This window comes from Ptychodera flava, chromosome 9, assembly GCF_041260155.1.
Source record: "Ptychodera flava strain L36383 chromosome 9, AS_Pfla_20210202, whole genome shotgun sequence".
Classification (NCBI taxonomy): domain Eukaryota; kingdom Metazoa; phylum Hemichordata; class Enteropneusta; family Ptychoderidae; genus Ptychodera; species Ptychodera flava.
This window is the reverse complement of record NC_091936.1, coordinates 14,815,040-14,841,968: the sequence shown is the minus strand read 5'-3', so window position 1 is coordinate 14,841,968 and position 26,929 is coordinate 14,815,040. Positions and strand designations below refer to the sequence as shown.

The following is a 26,929-nucleotide window of genomic DNA, read 5'->3' as shown; positions in this document are numbered from 1 at the left end:
TTTGTTTATAAAAAAAAAAACTACTTTTTTAAAGAGAGCTTCCGGGAATTTCCTTAATATTGGACGACAGCAGTGGTGTTGGATAGTATGACAACTGCATAGGTGACCATTTCTACTCGTAAACGTGGAACAGGTCATCGCTTTTATTTATCCCGTTCTAAGATGTCCGATTTACCCCGTTCCAAGATGTCCGTCCACCCACACAACCATCATCATAGATGGAATCGCGTGTACTTGGGTCTCAAGCTGAATAGATATCTAGCGAATACAAAGCAGGTGCATCCAACGAACAATGCACTTTTAAAAAGGTCCTTACTATGACAAGATATGTTGTGCATGACAAATAATGTGAACTGACTGATTTTTAGTAAAGAGGGTAATTAATTAGCTGTTCATAATTTGCCCTCCCACAGAAAATTTTTCGACTTACCCTCCCACACTCAAACTTCATTTTTACCCACTCCCCACTTATTTTTGCCTGTTTCCCCTCCCCACTGTGAATTTTTGAAGCTCCCTCGCCCTGTGGCGAAAAAAACTTGCCAATTTCCCCTGCCCTGGAAACAATTCCCCTCAAAAAGTTTTTGCCAAGCCCTGTCCCCAGGACAATCAACCGATATCCGCCCTGCCCTACAAAAAAAACCCTAAAATTTGTTCCCCTACCACCTAAAAACATGTCCCCTGCCCTAGCAAAATTAAACTTTCCCCTGCCCTCAAAAATTGCTTCTGGAATAGCTTTTTCGATGAATAGCTCCGTTGGCTACACCTGACAAAGTCTCTATCGCCGGAAAATGTGCAACAACCAATAAAAACGGTCGTCACAAACGGTCGTCACAACACTTTCACGACGGCTGAGGTATGCCAATTTGCTAGCTGAAGCAACCGTCGGTGTTAGGGGAATATTAAACAGCAATGCCGTGAAGGAACACGCGATGTCAAAGATACAGGCAGCTCCAAACTCACAGTTAAAATTAAACTTTCCCCTGCCCTCAAAAATTGCTTCTGGAATAGCTTTTTCGATGAATAGCTCCGTTGGCTACACCTGACAAAGTCTCTATCGCCGGAAAATGTGCAACAACCAATAAAAACGGTCGTCACAAACGGTCGTCACAACACTTTCACGACGGCTGAGGTATGCCAATTTGCTAGCTGAAGCAACCGTCGGTGTTAGGGGAATATTAAACAGCAATGCCGTGAAGGAACACGCGATGTCAAAGATACAGGCAGCTCCAAACTCACAGTTGTGTAATACTTCTAAATTTAGCATAAGACGTTGTGTCAATCTAATAGTTGCTGCCGTGTAAGGTCGAACAACTTGTATATGTAATGGCAATTGATTGGTTCAACGTAAATGTCAATTTGTATTCTGAATTCAAAAAACCGAATCGTTCGCATTTGCTTTATTATTTTTAGATTAAGGTATTGTTAAGTCACATGGAATTTCCCGGAATTTTATAGGATTAAAATTTATCGTCTGCGAAGTATATAGCGATTTTAAATTTTAGGATGTCATTCCAATTCATGAAAGCAATTCGACGATTGACAACGTTCCTATTCTCATAGCTATAGTCTGCCTGCTAAACGACCATTGCGTATAGAGACCATAGTGCACCATTGGCGGCTTCTGTCACCGTAAGCCAAGAGTGTCATGAAGTCACGACAATTTTTGACAGCGAGCTGCCTTCTTCAATTACGTCATTTTTTTTAGTATTGGTCATAAAACGGCCACATTTTGTGGAGAGTTGACGCTACTACAGGCTAAATGGTTGTGTTGAGCTTTCGAAACCGAAGGATTGTCCGACTTCAAAGAACTGGGAAAGGTAACCGCTCGACGGCGGCCGTTTACGAAACTATAGTTCAGAGCAGAGCAGAGACGGCCGTCCTCGCCGCTTTGACTAACGATCGCCACTTTACAGAACATTGGGTTCATCGAGAGATGAAACAGTGGACAAGGTTTTGATGGAAAAAAAAACTACCGGTTAACTGAAGCGAGAACTAGAGTTATAGAATAGAGCAAAGCCTCGATACAAATCAGAGCACTTCGTAGTACATACCTTCATGCCATATTACCGAAAATCGAATTGAGATTTTCAGCAGAACTGCAATAAAGACGTCGACGTCCGGTCTCGGAAGCTTACTTAAGCGTTTTGTGTACTAACTATATATTAGTTAAACTTATACAAATTATAGTACAAAAAACCGTTCATTTTTTTTTCACACCAATCAAATATGCGATTTCGTATGATAAAACCATAATGGCAACCTAAAATGCGCCACACATTTTTATCTCAAAGTTCCACTAGTTTCTTTTGACATGTAAAATGAGATACAACAACAGATTAAAAACTACATTACCTTGATACTTGACGTGCGATGCGTATCGGTTCCCGGGAGATTTTTATCAATCGGGATGTTGTATGGCGGTGTATGGTTTTCCCTGATACGTGGAGCTTCCAAAGACTTTGATCGTTACATACGATCTGATGTCTCTCACCATACGTTGGCACTGCAAGCCGTCAACTATGATGGCCGGTATTTTTTTTTTCACAAAAATTAGTCCTCGGCGATAGTGTTCATACTTGTCATTCGACCTTCAGAGTAAATATAGATTAGGGTTCCCGTCCGGAGTCCAGAAACGACGACTTCTTCTCCCCGGTGGTATCAAATATCGCTGAAGGAAGACCAACAGCGGCGGTGTTATAGCCCGGGATGAACGTGTTTTCCCTTATGAAGGAGTGAGCGACAGAGTCAACTATACAGTCTATCAGTTGGCAGCGTTGCCAGGCCTGGAGTCACGTGACTGCTACCAGGAAGCTGCCGAACTGTATCACGTAGCCGGTTATGGGAAGGCGAAAAGCACGACATCACGTCCCGTCATGCTTTGCGAAAGTACAACTCGCCGAAGGGGAAGTCGAAAATGAATTTCACGAAAGAGATTGAAGCACTTTTCATACAGTAATGTTCATTAAAATGTGTTGGTAATTTGATTGACAGGGAGATCGCTGTACGACTTAATACAAAACGCCTTGATCCCACTGTTAGACGGGTCTAAATTATTCAACCGGCTTGCTAGATTGAGTGCATCACTGAAATAATACAGATGAAGGTCTTCTATGTTCAATAAATTCCCTGATGCCGGATACGTGATGCAAAAAATTAAGATCACCTTGCTGAAAAAGCAATAATTTCCTCTTATCGGAGCAGCTTATTTTTATCCTAGAAAATCAATTTGCACGCCGTCTTCATAATCCGTGTATGACTTACAGATTCAATTTTCTTTCTAACCATGAATTCGAAATAGACTTTTGTTTAGCAAACGCAAATGTCAGTTTAATGGCTCGAGCTCACTGCTATACTTGATACACAGTAGATGCCCGACAGTATTGATTGAAAGCAGCAAGGTCAGTTTCAATGCACTTTATAAGCTTACAATATTCGATATTAGAAGCCCAAGCTTACAAATTGGTTTGGCTCCTAATTTTAGTCCCGAAAGATCATTTCGAACTTCCAGATCAAAAATATCAGAAGGTGACCCTCCATTGAATGTTCTCAGATGATCGACATCCACTCTCGTGTTTGACCTTCGGCGAGAATTTAACGTGAACAGTAACGCACAGCACTACTTCAGGTGCCGGTGATTGACTTGGAAGTTCTATTCTGCTGGAGTAGACCTTAAATAATTTCAAGGGGGTGGATGGAGAGAGTGCCTACAGCTCAGTGTGGGAATTTAAAGATACTTTGTCAACGTTATTGTACCACTAAATGATATACAATGTTTTCATAATTCGACACAAGGAAATTACCGTAACTTTCAAGCAAGTTACAGATTTCAAACTTTCGCTCATATTTTGCTCCAGAAAGATTAAAGTATTCTCTTTCAAGATCAGAAATAAAACTTCAAGGTTCAATGTGCAAATGTTTGGATCATAGAGCCTAACTACCTTACATGGAGGGGTCGTGGGAACTGCTTTCAAAAGTCGTATGGGACCCATAAGACTAAATATAAATATTATATCCAAGGTACGTTTGTGACTGTTGAAAGTTGACAAAAACGTTTGTCATAACGTATATCGTGAAATTTAAATGTCGACGTGATGCATCTAGATATTATGCATGAAATACATTATTTTTAAAAAATCGCACAGGCGCAGTTCAAACGACCCCTCCCCTTAATGTCGATATTTGAAATTTAAATTGGCTGCCATTCTGTGTGTAAATATAACGGGAGAAAATTAAACCTTGAAAACATAATTTCTTCTCAGATTTCAAATCTCGTCCGCACATCCTCTTGAGACCAGGAGAGAATTGTTAGATTTTGAGCGTTCAAAAATCCGTCTCCGACGCCATGATATGCATTTGAAAAGAGACTGTGAATAATGTTCTCGTCATTCGTATAGTATGTCAAACGTCTCAAACAGAGTAATGCATTTAATTATCGTACAAGCTACGTCTAGTTATAATCCTGGCCTGACAAAACGAATCTCCAGTTTACAAATACTGCTGTTTAAGTCGAGTATCGACAAATTTTAAAATTTTATCGACGCTTCTCTGTCACTCTTTCAATTATCAGTGTGACGTACAGCACAATACACAAATGTATGTAATAGCTTCGGATTGTGTATTACCCCGTACAGCTTGTATGATTATGTTTTCCGTGTTTCGGATGGACAATACGACAAATTCAGACCGTATACCACAATCATGAATGTTATCAGTCTCAAAACAATGAAGATGATTACACTGAAGAAGGAGCTATTCAAATTAAAACGGATGGTGCATTCCCATCGGTCAGATTGAACGGACACAGAGGCAAAATTACTTCCGGATCTATCGACCTCTTTTGTGGCACAAAGAAATTGGGGCATATTGAATCATTACATGATGACAGAAAACGGTTTTTTGCAGTGAATAACAGGACGAAAACACGTTTTACATCATAATTATCAATTAGGCTTGAATGTAAGCTTTCCATCGAATATGCAATTGTTGCACAAAATGTGACACTGCACTGTTCATTACCATAAATTACGAAGCAGGGAATGGCAAAACGAAACATACGGGTCGTTATACCTTTGATTTGATCTGGAATCTGGAAACAAAGTAGGTAACTACGTAGTAGGAAAGTGTGAAAGGAAGTAAGCGAAGAAGTAGTTAAGATTAAATAAATAGTAAGTATGTAGGTCGGTAGGCAGGGAAGTAGTATAGATAGATAGATATATATATATATATATCGGTGCTGTTGTACTATCAAGTTTATGATTCCACAAAATCAGCCGTCTGTTAATTGCTGTATTTCACCTAATATTTTGTCAGTGTCTTTAAAATTTTGTAATGTGAGTGTAATAGGGCAGATGAAATAGATTATTCCTTTGAGAATTTCAACATGAGTGCGGTGTTCATACGCCAGATGTGAACACAACCTGACAAGATAGCATAAAGCGTATTGCCAGGAAATATGTCATTGTTTCATAATTTGATATGGGCAATTTTAAAGCCATTAATTTCAAGTTTGCTCAGAAAAGATGGGTTTGCAAAAACAATGCTTAAGGGAGCAATCGGAAAACAGCGGAGTATACTCAGTAATCGTGATGGTTGGAAGGTTCAATCAACGCTTGGCTTCACAACTCTGTAAGACGGTGAGCGTAATTGATATGATCATCACGAACGATTTTGCCCGTATCTTCCGGGTTCTTTGTCAAGTCTTGGAGGTATTTGGAACTATGATCTTTTATCGTGACTATGAAGTTATTCATGTTTTACCAGACTACGAAAAATTGTATTTTGTGAGGGTTGAAACAGGGTTTCATAAAATTAAAAGTTCAGGGCCCAGCCAGTTTCCTGTGTCTGGCTATATATGTATCATGGATTTATTGAGAATTCGTAACATGATTCTAGTCAGAAAAAGCTTCTAAGGTCGCACGTGTTAGCATAATGCCATGATACATAAATGCACAGTGGATTTAAATATGTTTTAGCTCACAATTTAAGTCGTAAAAGGATCTGATGAACACTAACGTAGGAAAGATACAACGATTATAGGACATATAAAAACACTAGATATTAAAAGACTCGTGTATATTTTCAAAGGGATGGTGCTCTCTGAATCTTCTGATCTCCAAGTTCTATGAACAAATACGCATGGTGTATGGTCCGTTTAAAATTTCAATCAAATATTTCCCTATCAATTACAATATTTAACGTATAAATGACTTAAAAGATTTCTAGGTCCAAGTGTTACCATGAAGATGTACTATTTTATTGGATATTCATCCAGTTTTTTTTTTCACAGACATTTATTACCGATGAAAACATGCAAACGCTCATAGCGTCCGTTCCCCTTTGTGATCGACATGTTCACCAAGTTCCGTCACCTCAATTTGGTGCTAATTTGAACTATTTCTTCTTTTCAGGGAGTACGCGCCTAAACATTGAAATACTTAAAAATATTGCTCGACTTTTAAGCAAACTTGACATCATTGCCTTTCAAAATCAAGAATAAATGTTCAAATTACAAACAATGTTTACCGCTACTTGAAATTCAAAATGGCCGCCATTTCTGTGTTAACTCAATGGGGAAAAATAATCTCCAACAAGCGGTAAACCAGAAAAGTATTCTAAATATTCGTGAGTCCGAATATCTGTACCCGAGGCGATTTGTACCTCAAGGAAAGGCTTTATCTCGACTGTGAGGCGTCACTGTACACACCTTACAGGCAAGTTACAACTCCTCATGGGTTTTGAATACGATTATGAATCATGGAATCACTTTAAGGGGGCAGTAGTTGTAAGTTTTGATGTTATTTTTTCACGATTTACTTTCAATTTATGTCAACTACAGTTTCTTTTTCCAACCCAAAAGCCTGTTGAAATGTACAGTATTCAGCTCGTCAAATCAGGCTGTTGATGTGTAGACTGCATCGTTATTGTTGGCAAGTGAATTCTGGTCCAGACTAGAGAATTAAAATGTACACAATAACACTGCGTTCGTAGTATAGACGCTGTGTTTGCAAGCTGAATGGTGTGTATATCAACATATTTTCTGAAGTAGAGCAAAAACTTGCCATTGGCGTACAAAACAAAAATAGTGAGAGAAGCCATCAAAAGTTACAAGTAATGTCCGTTTAATTCAAATTATATCAGCTATCGTCCCTTAAAGGTTAACATTAATTAATTAAAATGTGAGTGAGATATGATGATCCTAACCATATGGCTTCAAAATAATGAACACTGACCGTCATCAAATGGAAAACAACAAACTTGAAATTTAATAATATTGTACGTGATATCACCCATTCCTACCGCGGCCGCATTGGAGTAAATGAAATGCATAGTATACTCTTCATTTTAAGTGATCTCTCTTCATGCTTTTGTTTGTTTTTATATTTGGTTCGTCTTTTTTCACTTTTATTTCTGGAAGTCAGTCCGTATTCTTTCATAACAATAGCCGTGTTGCCAGCAACGAGAGAAAAAAACTTTCTGGATCAGGCAATCAGGCCACACAAATATTAATCTTTGTAGAAGTGGAGGATTAAATCCATGCAGCTGCTTTAAAGAGCGTTCTTGGACGAAACAGAGATGATTATAATCGGTTTAACATTGCTCGCAATTAAGCGTAGGCATTGGAACAATCGTAACGCTTTTGGAATCCGGATGGAAAATTCCGGTGGAGGAGGACGCTATTGACACCGAGAAGGTATAAATTAATCACGCAAACTTGTTTCCAATTTTGCAAAAGACTGGCCAACGGTAAATTTGTCGGTTGGATGTCGGGTTAAATTAACATATGGATGACCGCCTTACGTGAGTGAGTAGGCACAAGAGGGAGCATCATAGATAATTTATTGTGAACGATGAGTGGAGAAATGGACAGACGAGCAGACGATTTCATTAAGACTGCATTCACAAACACCTCCTGGGGGGGAGGCGGGCATCCATGGCCAGTAGTCAAGAATTCTGCACGTTTTACATTTTTCACATTTATTCATTGCACGATATACATTCTTCACATTTAATACATTATTTGACACCCTCGAGGCGGGAGATTCAAAAAAAGTTCTCAGATGTTTTTTCGAATACCCTCTTGTTATGTAGGTCATTTCCCCCACACTCATCATACCTGAGTTCAATTAGTCTAGAACATTCTCAAGGTCACTGCCCTTGATGACCTCACAACCTTGAATTCAATTAGTCATGTTTGGAATGTTCTGGAAAGTTGATTAGTTGTGTAAGGGAGATAATTTTAGAACAGTAATTAGCATGTCAATAAAAGTTCTAGATTGTTCTTACATGCCTTTATAAAAGGGACGTGCACAGCTTCCAGTCAGACTTTTGGGATCGTGTCTCTTGTGTGTTACTAAACTCCAGCAGTAGTCATTCTCAAGACTTTTCAAGACCTTCACTGTCAACGCTGGATTTATACTGTGGACTTTGTGCAGCTTCAAGCCTGCAAGCCAAAGGACTGTTCATTCATTCGACTGACTGTTACAACTCTGAGACTGGAGCTTTGCCGTCCCAGCTGAGATAAGTAGTCTGTACACTTTTAAAGCTTGTACTCTATCCCTGACTTAGCAATTAGTCTTATTTTCGTAATAAATTTCGTTTAAACGTTAACTGCTGAGTTCACCCTTTTGTTCGTTTTCTCTGCACGTAACAAAATTGGGGCTCGTCCGGGAGACGAATATTTTGAGCCGTTTGACAACATTTTGACAGCCTTTTCAAAACTACTGTATACTGTGAACTCAGCGAAATTTAATCATGGCGGAATTTAAACCAGACGAATTTATGGATGACCTTGATCAGGACACATTTAATTCCCTCAGAAAAGACAACCTCATAACACTGGCCAATTTCCTTAAAGTAGAAGTCAAAAGATCTATGCGCAAGAGGGAAATACAGTACCGTATTGCCAAACATCTAGTTGATTTAGGCCAATTTGAGGAATCCACCCTGAAAGATTATGAGCCCGAGTCTACCTCTGAACTCAGAAATTAGAATTAGAAATGCAGACAAATTTGGAGATCAAGAACTAGAATTACAAATGAGGAGAAAGAATTACAAATGGAAGAAAGACAGAGAGAAAAGGAGAGAGAATTGGAAGAACATCGACTACAGTTAGAAATGAGACGTTTAGAGCTTGGACAGTCAGGAAAATTCTTCCCTTCAGACAAGTTTGACATCACTAAGCATTTCAGGTTAGTTCCCCCTTTCCAAGAAAAGGATGTTGATAATATTTCCTTCATTTTGAGAAAATTGCTCAGAGTCTGAACTGGCCTAAGGAGTCCTGGTCTATGCTTTTGCAGAGTGCTTTGGTGGGTAAAGCCAGAGAAATTTACATTCAGTTGTCAGTAGAGCAGGCTTCAGATTATGATTCTGTGAAGGAATTAATTCTCAAGGCTATGAGTTGGTGCCTGAAGCTTACCGTCAGAAATTTAGGGATTGTGAGAAGGTGAAGGATCAAACTTATGTTGAATTTGCTCGAACAAAAGAACAACTGTTTGATCGTTGGTGTTCTTCGAAAAGGTCAGTCAGAATTATGACAAATTACGACAACTTGTTTTGATTGAGGAATTTAAAAGGTGCATCCGGAGTGACATCAAGACGTTTATCAATGAACAAAAGGCAGATACATTAGAGGTTGCTGCACGTTTGGCCGATGATTATTCATTGACCCACAAATCTTCATTTCTCAGCAAACCATCCCAGTCCTTTTCATACAGAAACAATGCAGGTAAATTTAACTCGTCCTTTTCATCCAAGAATTTCTCAAAGGAAAGTAGGAAATCAAATGACAACAGTTCACAAAATTTAAGTAACACTCCACATCATCAGATCCAAGTCTCAATCTCCTTCTGACAAACAGTTCGGTACACTTTCTTGTAATTATTGTAAGAAAGACGGCCATTTAATGTCAGAGTGTTTCAAATTGAAAAGAAAACGTGAAGGTCAAAGTGGTCAAAGTGGATCTAAGCCCACCGGCTTTATTTCTTCATCAACTCAATTAGAGTCTAATAATGTGTGCAACACATTTTCTGAGGTTAAATCCCTCTTATCCCCAATTAATGAGGTCAAGGTCAATTCTTCTCAGGATAGCATTATGGTATTTTCGAGCCATTTATTCATGATGGTTTTATATCACTTTCTAGTGATTTTTCTTCTGCTACCCCTGTCAAAATTTTAAGAGATACCGGGCTTCGCAGTCTCTTTTGTTGGCAGATACCCTGCCGTTTTCTGAAAAGTCATTTTCAGGTTCTAAAGTTCTTATTAAGGGGCAGATTGTAATGACTACATTCCTGTTCCTCTCCATAATGTCTATTTGTCTTCGGACTTTGTTTCTGGACCTGTGGCTTTAGGTATTAGGCCTTTTTTGCCTTTTGAAGGGATTCACCTTCTTCTTGGAAACGACCTTGCTGGGGACAAGGTCATTACTAATCCACTTGTGACTGATAATCCTACTTTAGATCAGGATCCAGAGCCAATTGAACAAGAGATACCCGATTTATTTCCTTCATGTGCTATTACTCGAGCCATGTCAAAGAAAACTTCCGAGAATCAAATACTCTCAAAAATAATGTCACAGATGTTGACTAAATGACACCTTTCTCAGTCAGGTGTTTGACACGGATCATTCCGTTATCCCTCGTGGATTTGAAACTTCCAGTAAAACTTCTGCTGACCAAAGTCAGACATTTTCTAGATCAAATCTCATTGCAGAACAACACAAAGACCCAGATATTTTGTCTTTGTTTGACAGGGTAGATGATGAAGGTAAAACTTCAGATAGCTCTGTTTCCTATTATACAAAGTCTGGTATTCTCATGCGTAAATGGAGACCTCCAGATGTTTTGGTTGATGACGATTGGGCTATAAAACATCAAATTGTGGTTCCAAAGCCCTACCGTGCTGAAATATTGCGCCTGGCCCATGAAACGCCCTGGCTGGTCATTTGGGAGTAAGGAAAACTTATCATAAAATTCTCAGTCACTTTTATTGGCCTAATCTCAGGCAGGATGTAGCACATTTCTGTAAAACTTGTCACACATGTCAAATGGTAGGAAAGCCGAATCAGACCATTCCAAAGGCCCCTTTACAGCCAATTCCTGCATTTCAAGAACCATTTAGTAGGATTCTAATAGACTGTGTTGGGCCCCTACCAAAAACAAGATCAGGAAATGAGTACATGCTGACAATAATGTGTACATCAACTCGGTTCCAGAAGCCATACCACTGAGAAATATAAAGACAAAGACTATAGTGAAAGCTTTAGTCAAATTTTTCACTTTATTTGGCCTCCCTAAATGTGTCCAGTCCGATCAAGGCTCCAACTTTATGTCTGGAATTTTTCAACAAGTAATGGATCAGCTAGGCATTAAACAGTATAGGTCATCCGCCTATCATCCAGAAAGTCAGGGTGCTCTTGAGCGATTTCATCAAACTTTGAAAAACATGATTAGGACCTACTGTTTTGACACAGAGAAGCAGTGGGATGAAGGAATTCATTTTCTGCTCTTTGCTGTTAGAGAGTCAATTCAGGAGTCTCTTGGTTTTAGCCCATTTGAGCTTGTATTTGGACATACAGTCCGTGGCCCACTTAAGCTCGTTAAAGAGAAATTCCTGTCAGACGATGATGATTGTCTGAATATTTTGCAATATGTGTCAGATTTTCGTACAAAACTCTCTAAAGCATGTGAATTAGCCAGAGAAAATCTTGAGTCATCTCAGCAGTCAATGAAAACCAAATATGATAAAAGCACCTCAAAACGGAAGTTTGAACCCGGTCAAAAGGTTCTTGTTCTACTTCCAATTCCTGGAAACCACTCCATGCTCGTTACTTTGGGCCATATCTAATTGATAAGAAATTGAGTGATTTAAATTACATCATAATAACACCTGACAGGCGTAAACAAAAACAGCTATGTCACATAAATATGCTTAAGCCATATTTGGATAGGGATAATCCTACTATAACTCAGCCTGTCAGTGCAGTCAGTTCAAGCCATTATGAAGATAGTGATACTGAAACTGACTTGAGTGAAAATACTCTAAACTCAAAGCTGGGCTCGGTCAAGCTTCAGAACTCAGAAATCCTGGAGAAGCTGGAGTCTACAAAGTTGGCACACCTCCAGCCAGAACAACAACAACAGGTGAAAGAACTGCTCCACGAATATAAACACCTGTTTCAAGATGTTCCAACGAGGACGAACGTCATCTATCACGACGTTGATGTTGGGGACAGTAAGCCTGTAAAACAACATCCATACAGACTGAATCCAACAAAAGCGAAATATCTCCAGGAAGAAGTCAAATACCTGCTGGACAATGACTTTATTGAACCCAGTAAAAGTAACTGGAGTTCGCCGTGCATACTTGTTCCCAAATCAGACCACAGTTATCGTATGTGCACGGACTTTAGGAAGGTCAACACTTTAACAAAGACAGACACTTTCCCAATCCCGAGGATTGATGACTGCATCGACCGAGTGGGAAAAGCCAAGTATGTGACGAAATTTGACCTACTGAAGGGATTTTGGCAAGTCCCTCTGACGGATCGTGCTCGTGAAATATCCGCCTTTGTTACACCAGACGGATTGTTCCAGTACAAGGTGATGCCATTCGGAATGAAGAACTCTCCGGCAACGTTCCAACGGATGATCAACGACGTCATATCCGGGCTAGACGGGTGTGCAGCCTACGTTGACGACGTCGTCCTGTATAGTGACACCTGGGAGGAACACATCAAGCTCATGCGGAAGTTCTTTGAGAGACTGAGCAAAGCAATGTTGACTGTCAACCTTGCCAAATCTGAGTTTGGTTGGGCAAGGGTAACTTACCTCGGACATACTGTAGGACAGGGTGAGGTAAAACCTGTTGATGCCAAAATCAGTGCCATTTCAAGTTTTCCCATACCAAACTGCAAACGACAACTGATGCGCTTTCTCGGTATGGCTGGTTACTACAGAAAATTCTGTCCAAATTTCTCCACAATTACTGAGCCTTTGACTAACTTACTTAAAAAGAAAGTAAAGTTTGTTTGGTCAGAGCAATGCCAACAGGCATTTGATACACTTAAAGCCATACTGCAAAGTGCCCCAGTGTTGTCTGCACCAGATTTCACTTTGCCATTCAAATTAGCTGTAGATGCTAGTGATACGGCTGCTGGTGCTGTTTTATTGCAAGAGGATAGTCATGGTATAGATCATCCTGTTTGCTATTTTTCACGCAAATTTAACAAATCCCAGAGAAACTACTCTACAATCGAAAAAGAGTGTTTATCTTTGATATTAGCTTTACAGCATTTTGAAGTTTATGTTACTTCTTCAAATCAGCCAATAGTGGTTTATATTGATCACAACCCTCTTGTTTTTTCTGCAGAAATTTAAAGGCAAAAATCAGAGATTGCTAAGATGGAGTTTAATGTTACAGGAGTTTAATCTTGACATTAGACATATCAAAGGCAGAGACAATTTAATTGCAGACTGTCTCTCTCGTATTTAGAGTTTATTGTTGTTCACTTTCAAGAAATTTTATTGTTGTTCACTTTCAAGAAACTTTACTTAGAGTAAAACAAAATTTGAGTACTTAAATCCTTTTCAAGATTACATTTGTAAAAGAAAGATTTTTCTTTGAAAAATTTTCTTTTTTTTGAAGAGGGGGTGTGTTATGTAGGTCATTTCCCCCACACTCATCATGACCTGAGTTCAATTAGTCTAGAACATTCTCAAGGTCACTGCCCTTGATGACCTCACAACCTTGAATTCAATTAGTCATGTTTGGAATGTTCTGGAAAGTTGATTAGTTGTGTAAGGGAGATAATTTTAGAACAGTAATTAGCATGTCAATAAAAGTTCTAGATTGTTCTTACATGCCTTTATAAAAGGGACGTGCACAGCTTCCAGTCAGACTTTTGGGATCGTGTCTCTTGTGTGTTACTAAACTCCAGCAGTAGTCATTCTCAAGACTTTTCAAGACCTTCACTGTCAACGCTGGATTTATACTGTGGACTTTGTGCAGCTTCAAGCCTGCAAGCCAAAGGACTGTTCATTCATTCGACTGACTGTTACAACTCTGAGACTGGAGCTTTGCCGTCCCAGCTGAGATAAGTAGTCTGTACACTTTTAAAGCTTGTACTCTATCCCTGACTTAGCAATTAGTCTTATTTTCGTAATAAATTTCGTTTAAACGTTAACTGCTGAGTTCACCCTTTTGTTCGTTTTCTCTGCACGTAACACTCTCCTAAAACCCATAATGTGTTCAAGTCCCCCTTCTGACTTGCTATAATTTTTAAGTCCCCCACCCCGCAAAATGTGGTCGATATAGTACTTCGTCCAAATATATCAAGTCATAATACATGGGAGTCTATTGGGCAAACTATTTACATTTTCCCCATAAAACAAGCCATATGTCTACATTTATATGTGTCTGACAATACATGTAAATTTACCTTGCTTGAAGTGGCAGGTAAAGTGCATGTGTTTACAAAAAATTTGATTTTTGGATATCATCGATAATGTTGATTCACTATACATGGAACTCTATGAGAAAACTGTGACAGCGTATTTTCCAATGTAAAACTAGCAATATCTGTTCATCTTTAGACGTTTGATAACTCATATAAGTGTACTTGATTAGCATGGGGTGTTTACAAGTACACATGTGTACAGGAAATTTAATATTGGAATTTCAACGAAAATGTTAATCCATCTATACATGGGGGTCTATGACAAAACTGTGAATAATTTTTTCCAGCACAAAACTAGCAATATTTATATCTTTGCATATATGAACCCTCAATAATTGACACTATTGTAGTTGATTCGAAGGAGGTGGTTATTGCATATATGTACAAAAAAAATTATTTTGGAATTTAGCCGAAAATGTTGATCGACTATACATTGTAGTCTATTAGAAAATAAGAATATTTATTTTACACTACAAAACTAGATAAATCTTTATTATTGATATTATTGTACTTGATTAGACTAGGGTGGTTACAGGTGCATGTGAATGTGCAAAAAAATTGATTATGGAATTTCACCGAAATGTTGATTTATTGTAATCTATGAGGAAACTATGAATGACACGTAGGTCATCATCTCCCAAATCGTTATTCAAAGGTTGTTTGACCTGAAGCTTCCAGTTGTCGTTGATGAAACTATGCACTATTCTAAATAATTTGTATTCTGTCAAAGTCCTCAAAAAACAGAAATGTACATATGGCGACATGAACGTTTGACACTTTAACTAGACAAAATGTACGTATTGTCAATGGCAGAATGTTTTCCGATAAGTTATCTTCCAAATTGTCATTGAAGTTTAAATTGAAACTTTTAGTCATTATAGAGGACAGTTATGTACAACAGAGGGTTGGGTAAGTATACTGACAACCTCAATCTTCTGCCTCAAGGTGGCTGCTGGGATAATGAATAGTTGTTAAATATACCCTTAAAACTTGGAATGAAAGTGCTAGAAGGTATTTGAGAGAGAGACAGAGAGAGAGAGAGACAGACAGACAGACAAACAGACAGACAGAGACAGAGACAGATAGATGGATAGATAGATAAATAGATAGATAGATAGATAGATAGATAGATAGATAGATAGATAGATAGATAGATAGATAGGTAGATAGATAGGTAGGTAGATAGATAGATAGATAGATAGATAGATAGATAGGTAGGTAGGTAGATAGATAGATAGATAGAGGATGGATAACATTAATTGATTGATTTGTAGATTGATTGATTGATTCAATGAATTATTGACTTATTGATGATTCATTCATTAATAGTTTGCGAGTGGGTATCGAGCAAACAGATATCCATAAGATAGTTGATAGATAAAGTAGATGTTTGAAATCTGCATCTTTTCTATATCGTATAGTTAAAGGCCTTACACTCTACGAAGACAGGAGTTCAACGACACACGCAAATCTCAAACAAAATGTCTCGAGTTGACCAGCTGTCGGGACACTGATTGGTACGTAGTGTTTACTGTTACAGTAATAATCGTGTGTTCTATAAGGAAGGGAGTGCATGAACAAAGCCGGTAACCATCCTTGACTGTGTATAGGAGTTCTTTAAATACAAAATATGTAAGGCTATCGCAGAAAAGAAGTGAAGGTTGTTGAAAAATAGCAGTTAATTGCGTGTGAATAGCAACCTGAGCTCCATGGAAACAGATCACTGAAATACGCTACAGAACACGTTCAGACGATGTTCGCGACTTTTACATCCACATTCTGTGAGACTTTGCCGATGAGATCAATAATCAAGGTTGTTTACTTTCTTCCAGGACATCCTCGCGAGCCGGACCTGCGCAAAAATAAAAAAAAAACCCTTTAGGGAGCCTTCAGTAATTACAGGAGGGTGTGTCGGGGGAATTGGGGGGAGGGTCACTTTTTAGAAAACAGTTCAAGGGGGAGGGTCACTTTATATAAACCTATCTTGGGGGGAGGGTCACTTTTGACAGAAGCTGATTTTATGGCCAAAACTTTGATTGTCCTTGTGATATTTCCTGAATAGGAAATCACCAACAAAATACGTAAACATTATCCACAAGTTTCACAAGCAAAGAAGATGCAGTGGTATCCTACATTAAACACCTTGAACAATTAAAACTGATAAAAGACAAGCGATAAAAACATATGCAACAGGTTGAAAAGTGTATATCAATTATCAAGTGTACATAAATGAAAGATATTGTCAGTTTTATATAGGAAAAAATTGTGCATAGCTCTCTCATAGACCACCATGTATAGTAAATCAACTTTCAGTGAAATTCCAAAATCAAATTTCTTGCACAATCATGGGCTTGTAACCACTCTAGTCTAATCAAGAACAATAATGTAAATAATCCAGCATACATAAATGCACAGATTTATCTAATTTTATACTGAAAAAAAAATATTCATAGTTTCATCATAGACCCCCATGCATAGTGAATCGACATTTCGGTTAAATTCCAAAATCAAATTTCTTACACAACCATAGACTTGTAAACATTCTAGTCTAATCAAGAACAACAATATCAATAATAAAGAGTACACAAATGCAAAGATTTACCTATTTTTGTATTAGAAAAAACTATTCACAGTTTCATCATAGACACCTTGGGTAGTGAGCCAACTTTTTAGATGAAATTCAGAAATCAATTTCTTGTACACAAATGCACATTTTACTTCCCAATTAAAGCAAATACATTTAAATACATTAACAAACATATATAATATACATAGCATTTTTTGTGGGGGAAAATTGTCAATACTTTGCCTGATAGACTCTCTGTATTATGATTTGATATTTTTGGATACAGCACTAAATCAGCCACATCTTGCCTTCTTATAGTTGCACAAAATATGGTGACCCTCCCTCAAATGTATGAAATACCATATCTCTTCAAAAATTCTTGCGTGACAAATTGCGACTGTCCCTCCAAAAACACCAGCCCTCCCCTCTGTAATTTGTCCCTAACATAACAATTGAACCAATTATTATGTAAAGTAGCTGATACTGTTTCAGTTATTCCTGGAGAGAATACCGCAGTGGTTGGGGGGAGGGTCAAGTTTTAGAATGTTTGACAAGGGGGAGGGTCACATTTTAGACAGGAGAATGGTGGGGAGGGTCACATTTTACGGTACAGGTGTGCGCGAAATTCCCCCGGCCCCCCCTGTAATTACTGAAGGCTCCCTTAGGTAACGCAGAGCTGTTGTCGTAAAGGGGCATGTGGTTTACGACGATGTTCCAATAATATCAAAATCGCTTTAGATATTATCCGCTAAGGGGCTTTGAATAAAATTCTTTGTTTGCCGTCCGCATGCTGATAGATTTTCAGAGAAAATTAAGAAAACAAATACAATGATAACACTACATGTATTACACTGAATAAAAATATTATTTTTCTAAAAGAAACCAAATAAAAATTTAGCGTACGTTAATACACTTGTGTTTTTGTCTGTGTTTTTTTTCTCTCTGTCTGGCTTGTAGGTTTTCAAAATCTACGGACGGCAAACAAAGGATTTTCTTTGAGTGGCGTAACTGACATGTCTTGAGAGAGGATATCACATCAAAATGGCAGTAATTTAAGTATTGGTCTTAACGTACGTGTTTGACAAGTCAGCTGCCCTGTACAATTTCCGAAGGTGTAGTACTACATGGAATCATTATCAAGGTATCATACAGATAAACTGCAATTACACTCCGAAGTAACTGGAAATATCCAAGGTTAGCTCTGAAATGATAAAAATCAAGCTCGATTTCTTTCTTTTTCTTTGATATAAAAGTTTCCAGGGAAACGGCAATGGAGCTCATCCGAAAGGTGTAACAGTGCAGTCTAAATTATCAGTGGTTGTTGGTAGTATTTTAAATAATTTACAACAATATGCCTCTAGTTCGTCTTTTTCCATATCAATTTCGTATTCAGTCTAGTGGTTGGGTTTTACTTGTTTTAAATACTACGCAAATGGTTTCCTATCATTCATTTCCATTGCGTAGATTCATCCTCTATCTATATGTATGAGATAACTGGAGCCCTCGTGTCTCCAAGAAGGACATATGAAGGCTGGGTCTCATAAGACGGAGAAGGTACTCTTTGTATAGAATTTATGAAGTTCCTCCTAGGAGGTACCCAAAGAAAACGCAAAATTAAATAAAATGGCCTTCCGTTTCATTGTTGCTGTAAGAGATAGGGATGAAATATTCCTACCATGCTGAGATTTGTTAAGAGAGTTTTATTTGAAAAATCGACATAAAGCGGCTTGCTACGCCGTTTGTTCTTATAGCAATAACTTCCCTAACAAATGTCTCCATATCCTCTTGAACGAAAAGTACCTATTTCACTATTTGAAGCATTCCGATATTTATTACAGAAAGCTTTGTTAAAAAGGAAAATAACATTTCAGATCCTGTCGGATCTAGCAAGGAGTATAAATAAGTACACAATATTCGGTGACTTGCACCAAAGGGATTACATTTGCACTGAAGCTGATACTGTATGTCTTGAATAAAAAGGAATTCAGTGCACCTAGCTTAATAGCGAAGATTTTCACAGTTGTTCTGATGATGAAAATGAAACGTTAGATTCAATCATTAGGAAATGATGAGACGATTTTTACCCAAAGATGATTCTATTCCGAGAGCGAACGGCGGATACTGTCTTTTCTCTCTCTCTCTCTCTCTCTCTCTCTCTCTCTCTCTCTCTCTCTCTCTCTCTCTCTCTCTCTCTCTCTCTCTCTCTCTCTCTCATACATACATACATACATACATACACACACACACACACACACACACACACACACACACACACATACATACATACATACATACATACATACATACATACATACATACATACATACATACATACATACATACATACATACATACATACATACATAATATCAGGGTGGGGAAGTATTATATACAAAGTTGCAAGAAAGTTTCATTTGAAAGCCAGGCACTGTTCGTTGTTTAAAGATACACCCAATGATAGTTATCATCAGATGGGAAACATATCAACCGCTATGTGTATATGTATGCTACAGAAATACGTCGACGATTTCATCGATTCTGGTGAAATTGTTCAAATGAAAACGGCCTTCATCTGTTAATCTGTTTGTCGTCGATCTAAAAAATATGGACACTTGACGCTTCCTCTAAAATTAGCACATAAACTTTGTCGTCTAAATTAGTGACCCTTATTAAGTTGAAAGGCCAGGCAACGTTATAAAACCCCACAACTATTAAGTGATTGTCATGGCAACCCTTCATTCGACTTCGACCCGAACACAGTCGTTAAACGGTTCACTTTTTCCCTGCTTATAAGATGTAGCTCTATTCAAGGGTAGACGGAAAACCTTCAGGTGCTATTTACAGTCTCGGTTAATTGGACGTTTGTAGGCTCCCGAGTTTCAACCTGTTTTATTCATATCACGCACGAAAGAAATTCAAAATAAGGAAAAGGTGGCATTTGAATCCTGTATAGTTGTTATAGTTCGGCATTTTCTCTGTTCCTTTCCACTGACTTTTTAGAGTTCGCCTGGCGGAAATTATAGGTAAAAGCTGTTGGTTTATCTGTTCGTTGAAGTTGTTCGTCAAAAAAGGCATTCATATTGTTCAAAAGGCATATCAATAACCGCTTGTTTGTTTGCTTATAAATTCATTGTTTCTTTTTCATTTATTTCTTCATTTATTTTTCTTTTTTTGTATCTATTGTTTTCTGATAACTTTTGTATTTTCTTTTTCATGTCGATATAGATTACAATCTACAAACATAAAGCAAAAGAGGACATGACAAACACTGGCAGCCACTTTGTTGGTAAACGTAAGTCAGCTGTGACACGCTAGGGTAAACTATAACAGCCTTATGCCAGGAGATTTTTGTTCAGTGGATCTCCATGGATCCGGAGAGACCCTCCGTTACTAAGTAATAGCAAGTGGAAAGAACCCTGTACCCTTTGGTTCTTTTCATTAATTCATTTTCCTAAAAAACTGTCAATCAGTCCGAATTTTTGAGGATAGACGGTTGAAAGCTTGGATTAGACCTTCTTTCGCTGAAATTGAAATCTTGGATAATTATGAAGAAACTGATGTTTACTAAATTCATGATATTCACAGTGATCGATATCAAAGTTCCTTTAGATCACGTGACTCGGTACACCGGAACACAACTATGAAGCAAGAAGGTCATCACAGGGCAGGACTGTCTCATCAAATTTAGCCGCCGGTCACGTCTCTCTTGCTAACTCCTCCATAGCTTATAGGTTTTCCATCCACTTCTCTGTCTTATCTCTCTATCTCCTGTCTGTCCATAGATTCTGGGAGTCGCCCCGGGGGCCTATATGGTCCGTCTGACCTAGATTTAATTTTGTAAATAACAATGTCAGTATAAATACCATTGATTTTGTAAAGCTGATTGTCTGATTACCTGTCCAGGGCATTGTTGTCCAGGTATCTGCAGGTCGCTAGTGTCTGTCACTGTCTGTCTGTGGATGTATCTGGGGTTATTTTACCGCTACCCGTCCTTCATTCGATCTCTCTGATTGACTATTCGTGTAATTATTGTATCTGTTCCTGTCTTTTTCTGTCCTTTTTTCCCTCTGTCTAATATGTCTTCGCCATTATAGTCATGGATGCCACATAAATATATATGTTTTTATTTTGTTTTCTGCTGAATTCACTCGTAGTGTTGCCTCTATGATGAAAAAGATGCCAATGTTGTCTTAGATATTGTGTTTTGGTACATCTCATCTCAACACGTTCCTGGACCATCAGCTTCATATTTTCTTGAAACCTTAATGAATCGAAGAGAGGGTTCTTCAGAATAATATTTTAGACCAGCCTGATATGAATCACGACAGTAACTGTGGCATAATTGAAAATAGTTCATCATCAGGAAAGAGACAATATTTAAAACTTTCTAGAAGTAAGCTTATAAACGAGGTTGCGATCATTTGGTTGAACCGTTTAACACATGTGTAGTACACCGCATCAGCCGATGCAGTATCCTTTTTTCGATAAAATTTCATACATTGTATTCGGTGATGCAGAAAGAGGCCATGGAATACCACAGTTATAGCATTATCTCAGATTATAGTTGAAATTCATGGAGTGTTGCTGTTTTTGCTTTATATCTATCCCTATCATTTTATACATACGATTTTTAGTGATAGAGTTGACGTGTAGTAAAATATTTATCAAATCTCTTACAGTAGGTTAGTGCGTGGAAGTCACGCTCAACAATTGCTAAAGGCAAACTATGCGGTTCAAAAGTATCATGCACAAAATAGAATTTTGAGTGTTGAGATGTTTTGCCCGAGGGTCAAAAAGATGAATTATATGAATAATTCAAAAAAAGCTAAAAATTGGTCATCCTATTGTAAATTTCAATCTGTAACTGTTTCTGATGTTTCTATTTGTTTAATGTCACAGTGATGTATACAACTATTCAAAATTTCAATTTTGAAACGCAAAGAGAAAATAGAAACTTGCAGTTTTTCAATCTCATCTGCGTAGAAATTTTTTATTTTTGATGTATTTAAAGTATTAAAATGAGGATGTCGTTCTTGTTTGAAAGCTAACTCTGACCTATTATACCTACACATCCACCCCTTCTTCCGTCCGTCCGTCCGTCCGTCCGTCCGTCCACTTATCCATTTTATCCACATGCATGCATGCATGCATGCATGCATGCACTTATCTATTTATCCATCCATCCATCCATCCATCCAACCATAAAGAGAGACATACATGCATACATGCATACATGCATACATACATACATACATACATACATACATACATACATACATACATACATACATACATACATACATACATACATACATACATACATACATACATACATACATACATACATACATACATACATACATACATACATACATACATACATACATACATACATACATACATACATACATACATACACCCACATGTATCAAACATTAGATTGTAGATTACTTGCTGCCTTCCTTGGAGATTACCCGATGTGTTGGTAGAATTGCACTTCATGTAATTGCTAGGCAGTTGAAGTGGCTTCTTAAGATGTTTCGGAAACTGCCTTGGACAAAAGTCTTCATTACAAAGTAACATTGAGATAGGCCGCTAATACAAAAATTACATTTAATCTCGATCGCAGTGAAGACGTACAAAGTCTTTAATTTCAGTTTTGAGAACTCATCTGTCTTATTTATTTAACATTGAATAAATGACATTTGATGAGTCTTAGAATTGCACATTGTTTGAAAATTTAATTTACTTATTTGAAATTTGCGACGGTTCGGCAAAGAGTAAGATTTTCGACTATTCGTCTACAGTGCCATCCTCTTCCATTAGATCTTGCTCGAATGAGTCGACGAAAATCGTGCATTCATTTGATGTTGTAAAGAACCCAAAGAGGAAACCGTTGCCTAGAAACAAAATGATATGATCAAGACTGGATAGTGTGCACCACATAGTACTTCCATCATCATCTACGAGAGTTTGAGGCACGCGCAATTGTCACGTTGATATTAAAATATGCGTTATCGCCCGGAAGGCAGGTCAATGACCCCTGAGAATTATGTAAGGTAAGCCATCATTAAAGGGAGCCTTAATTTCTCGTTTTCTTGTCGCGCAAAAGGCTTTTTGTCGGAATCATCATTTTGCCTCATTAGCGACCCCTTTGCTCTGCACGTCGTTTCAGGCCTAAGCGCCCTTCTAATAGAATGTCATTGATTTCCAAGCCCATTTGAACAGGTAATTCAATTACAGCGCCAGTGAGCGTGCGAGATCAGAAAACATTTGCAAGTCGCATAAACACTTGACTTTGCCCCTGAAAAACCTGTGCCGAGAGGCAGGCATCTTTTCACAACTAATTGCGTCTCCTTTGATTCGACCCTTCGCCATCTCGTCGATGTTCTTTTCAGATCTGGGTCATCAATGATTGGCACAAGTATTGTATCTAACAAATTGGTATAATTAAGCTAAAAGCCAAATGAGACGCCATGAGTGGCGCTATGCAAAGCTACGAGGACATGGAATAAGAGCCTATTTTGACAGATCGAGAATCAAGAGCTTACATCAAGACCAAATAAATTAGCTTTGCTTCCAGAAGCATCGCGGAAAAACTGTAAAGCTCTCGTCAACGAACCATTCTTTGTTATTATCAAGTGTTTCTCAATCAAGCTTTTCATACTCAGTGGTAATTTAACGCTTCGTAAAGTTAGTCACCTTAGCGTTCCGATCAACTGATCTTTCATTCTCTGGTAAACGTCGTGTCCACATTGTATTTGATTCAAAAAGCTATTCTTACATCACACATTTATAGATAAAATTGCCAAAAAAGAACGAAGAACTGGAAATTCTCGTTGATATCGACCTAACAGACATGTATATGGCAGCGGTATAGTGGCAGTTATGTTGTTGCCTCCAGAGCCATGTAATTTTACTGAATATTTGTATCTTTATAGCTTTCTACCTCCGATATCCAAAAGATAAAGTGATTAGTTTAGCAAATGCGGGTACCTGCAGGTAGTTTACGCGGTGTTTTTTTTAAAACTTTAATGACTGGTTCTGTACAGCAATCGATTTCGGTTGACAATTCAGTGATTGCTTATACATTACGCGATTATGTTCTTATGTATTTGTCAAGTTCGTGGTACATACAAAAATAGCACGAAAATAGTATGTACTTATCTCGCTCCAGGTTTTTCTTTCTATCTATCACGCATGGGTAGGCGACAATCTGCTGCCGACATCAATGTACTCTGTGTAGCATCTGTATTTACATGTAATACAGGGTGAGGTTACAGAGCCTTCGGCGTGGGATTTTCGTGGTTTCATCGTAACACGAGAACTGGCATATTACTGTTTTCGATATTCTTGTTCTTTGGATTTCAGAAAGTGTTATCGACAATTTGGAGAAAATACTTTTGCATACAAATGTGACGTCACTTGGAATAAGTCCTGTTTCTACCTCTGACGTGTACGTGTCTAAGGTTGTACAAATGCGTGATCTTCCGTATATTGATGACGTCAAGATCACATTGGTCCGCTGATTATTATACCTCGATCGATATTGTTCAGTTTCATTCCTTTCATATTTCATTCTCTTTTCCCATACCTAACAGTAAAACCAGATATGAACTGAATATGCTCACGTGTTTTACAACAGGTTAATTAATAGTAGTACGCTTCACAGAACCATGAGATATATGTTATCACTATATGTAGCAGGCTTTTTTTAAACTTCGCACAGTACTCTCAGAGTTTAATCACTAATGACAAAACTTTATTTAATATGCAAATGAGCTGTCAATTAACTTGACACTGCTCAATGCTTTATGGGACAATTAGATATCCATCAGATCATTATTTGTAGCACGTTTTATTTTATTTAATGCTGTAATTTTAGAGTAATGTCACTTATTAGAAAGTTCATTAAATATGCAAATAAACCCTACATTAACTTGACACTGTTCAATGATTCTTAGCACAATTAAATATTTATCAAATCAATATCTGTAGCACGTTTCACCAAATTTTAGTGCCGAAATTTCAGAGTTATACACCTAATTACAAAGTTTATTAAATATGCAAATGAACCCTTAATTAACTTTATACTACTAAATGCTTTACAACACAGTAAGATGTCTGTCGTATCAGTATGTGCAGCAGTTTTCATCACATTTGATGCAGTTATTTTGGAGTTATATGACTAATTATAAGACTTCATGGAATATGCAAATGAGCTAATTATTAACTTGACACTGCTCAATGCTTCTCAGTACAATTGGATATTTATCAGATCCACATCTGTAGCAAGTTTCATCAAATTTAACGCTGTAATTTTGGAGTAATATCACAAATTACAAAGTTCATTAAATATGCAAATGAACCCTTAATTAACTGCATACAACTAAATGCTCTACACCACAATTAGATATCTGTCGGATCAGTAACTGCAGCAGATTTCATCACATTTGGTGCAGTTATTTTGCAGTTATATCACTAATTACTAAACTTCATAAAATATGCAAATGACCTATTTGTTAACTTGACACTGCCAAATGCTTCTCAGTACAATGAGATATTTATCAAAACAATATCTGTACCCAATTTCACTGACTTGGGTGCCGTAATTTCAGAGTTATATACCTAATTACAAAGTTCATTAAATATGCAAATGAACCCTTAATTAATTTCACACTACTTAATGCTTTACACTACAGTTAGATATCAGTCGGATCAGTATCTGCAGCAGATTGCATCACATTTGGTGAAGTTATATCGGAGTTATATGACTAATTACAAACCTTCATAAAATATGCAAATGAGCTATTTTTTAACTTCACACTGCCTAATGCTTCCAAGTATAATTAGATATATATCAGTTCAATATTTGTTGCAAGTATCATCACGTTTGGTGCAGGAATTTCAGAGTTATCTCACTAATAACAAAAGTTCATTAAATATGCAAATGAGAAGATAATTGACATGACACTCACAGTATCATCATAATGTTCTTAGATTGTCATCTGTGAAAAGTTTCATGAAATTTTGTGCAGTATTTCTTGATATATGTTTACACTGTCATTACCGTCTCCATAGGGAAACCATTGTATGGAAAAAAACGATATTGCATAACTTCATTAATATGCAAGCCACACTAACCAAAATCTAATCAGTTCTTGCAAGTAGCACATGGTACCTGTGTACCAAATCTGACTTGAATCCGTTCAGGAGTTTTTGAGTTATCGTGTAAACAGACAGACAGACACACACACACACACACACACTAACACACACACACACACACACACACACACGGACAGACAGACAGACATCGCTATGACAATAGCCCACGTGTTTACACACGTGAGCTAATGAAATGTTCAGCCGGAAATACCGAAAGATGCAAAATTTGATCCTCAGGCTTCAGCACGGTGCATGCCTTTGAGCAAGACACTTATAATGGCTTCTCCGAGTAGTGGATACGCCATCATATAATTGGGCTGCGCATGTTTGGTGATGAACTGAATGAAATAAAATTATTGAAAAAAATGGAAAGTCTTTAATATCAGGTTGAACGTAATTTAAATTTCTAAACTACGGAATAATAGACTGGACAAGCTTTGGTGTTTACTTTAATTTAAGCGCGTAAGCAGCTTTTTGATCGTATCCACTGCATGTCGCGCGTCTGAAAACCACTGGCGAGGTCGGGAGCCGGGCTGCATGGAACCTGTACGCGTGACCAGCGATGCGTCGCGCCCGTGCGTTGGAATCGAAAGCGCGCACGGACGCGTACATGGAAGGATAGAAGATTTCGTTCTGTATCTATAGATATACGGCGGAATTTACTCCTTGCGCGCATTAGAACACAGAAGATCCGCCATTGTCGGTTACGACTGCTAATCTACTTGAGAGTTATATTTCATCCT

The 26,929-nt window shown here is 37.8% G+C and overlaps 1 protein-coding gene across 1 annotated transcript in view; it reads right to left on the bottom strand.

The window, feature by feature from the left end:
• The window catches only part of LOC139140100 (neuronal acetylcholine receptor subunit alpha-10-like), a 36,968-nt gene extending 34,242 nt beyond the window's left edge, over positions 1-2,726 (bottom strand). The window contains exon 1 of the mRNA XM_070709120.1: positions 2,353-2,726. The gene's annotated coding sequence lies outside the window, so the exon portion shown is untranslated. The remainder of the gene's footprint in view (positions 1-2,352) is intronic.
• Between the last annotated feature and the right edge of the window lie 24,203 nt (positions 2,727-26,929).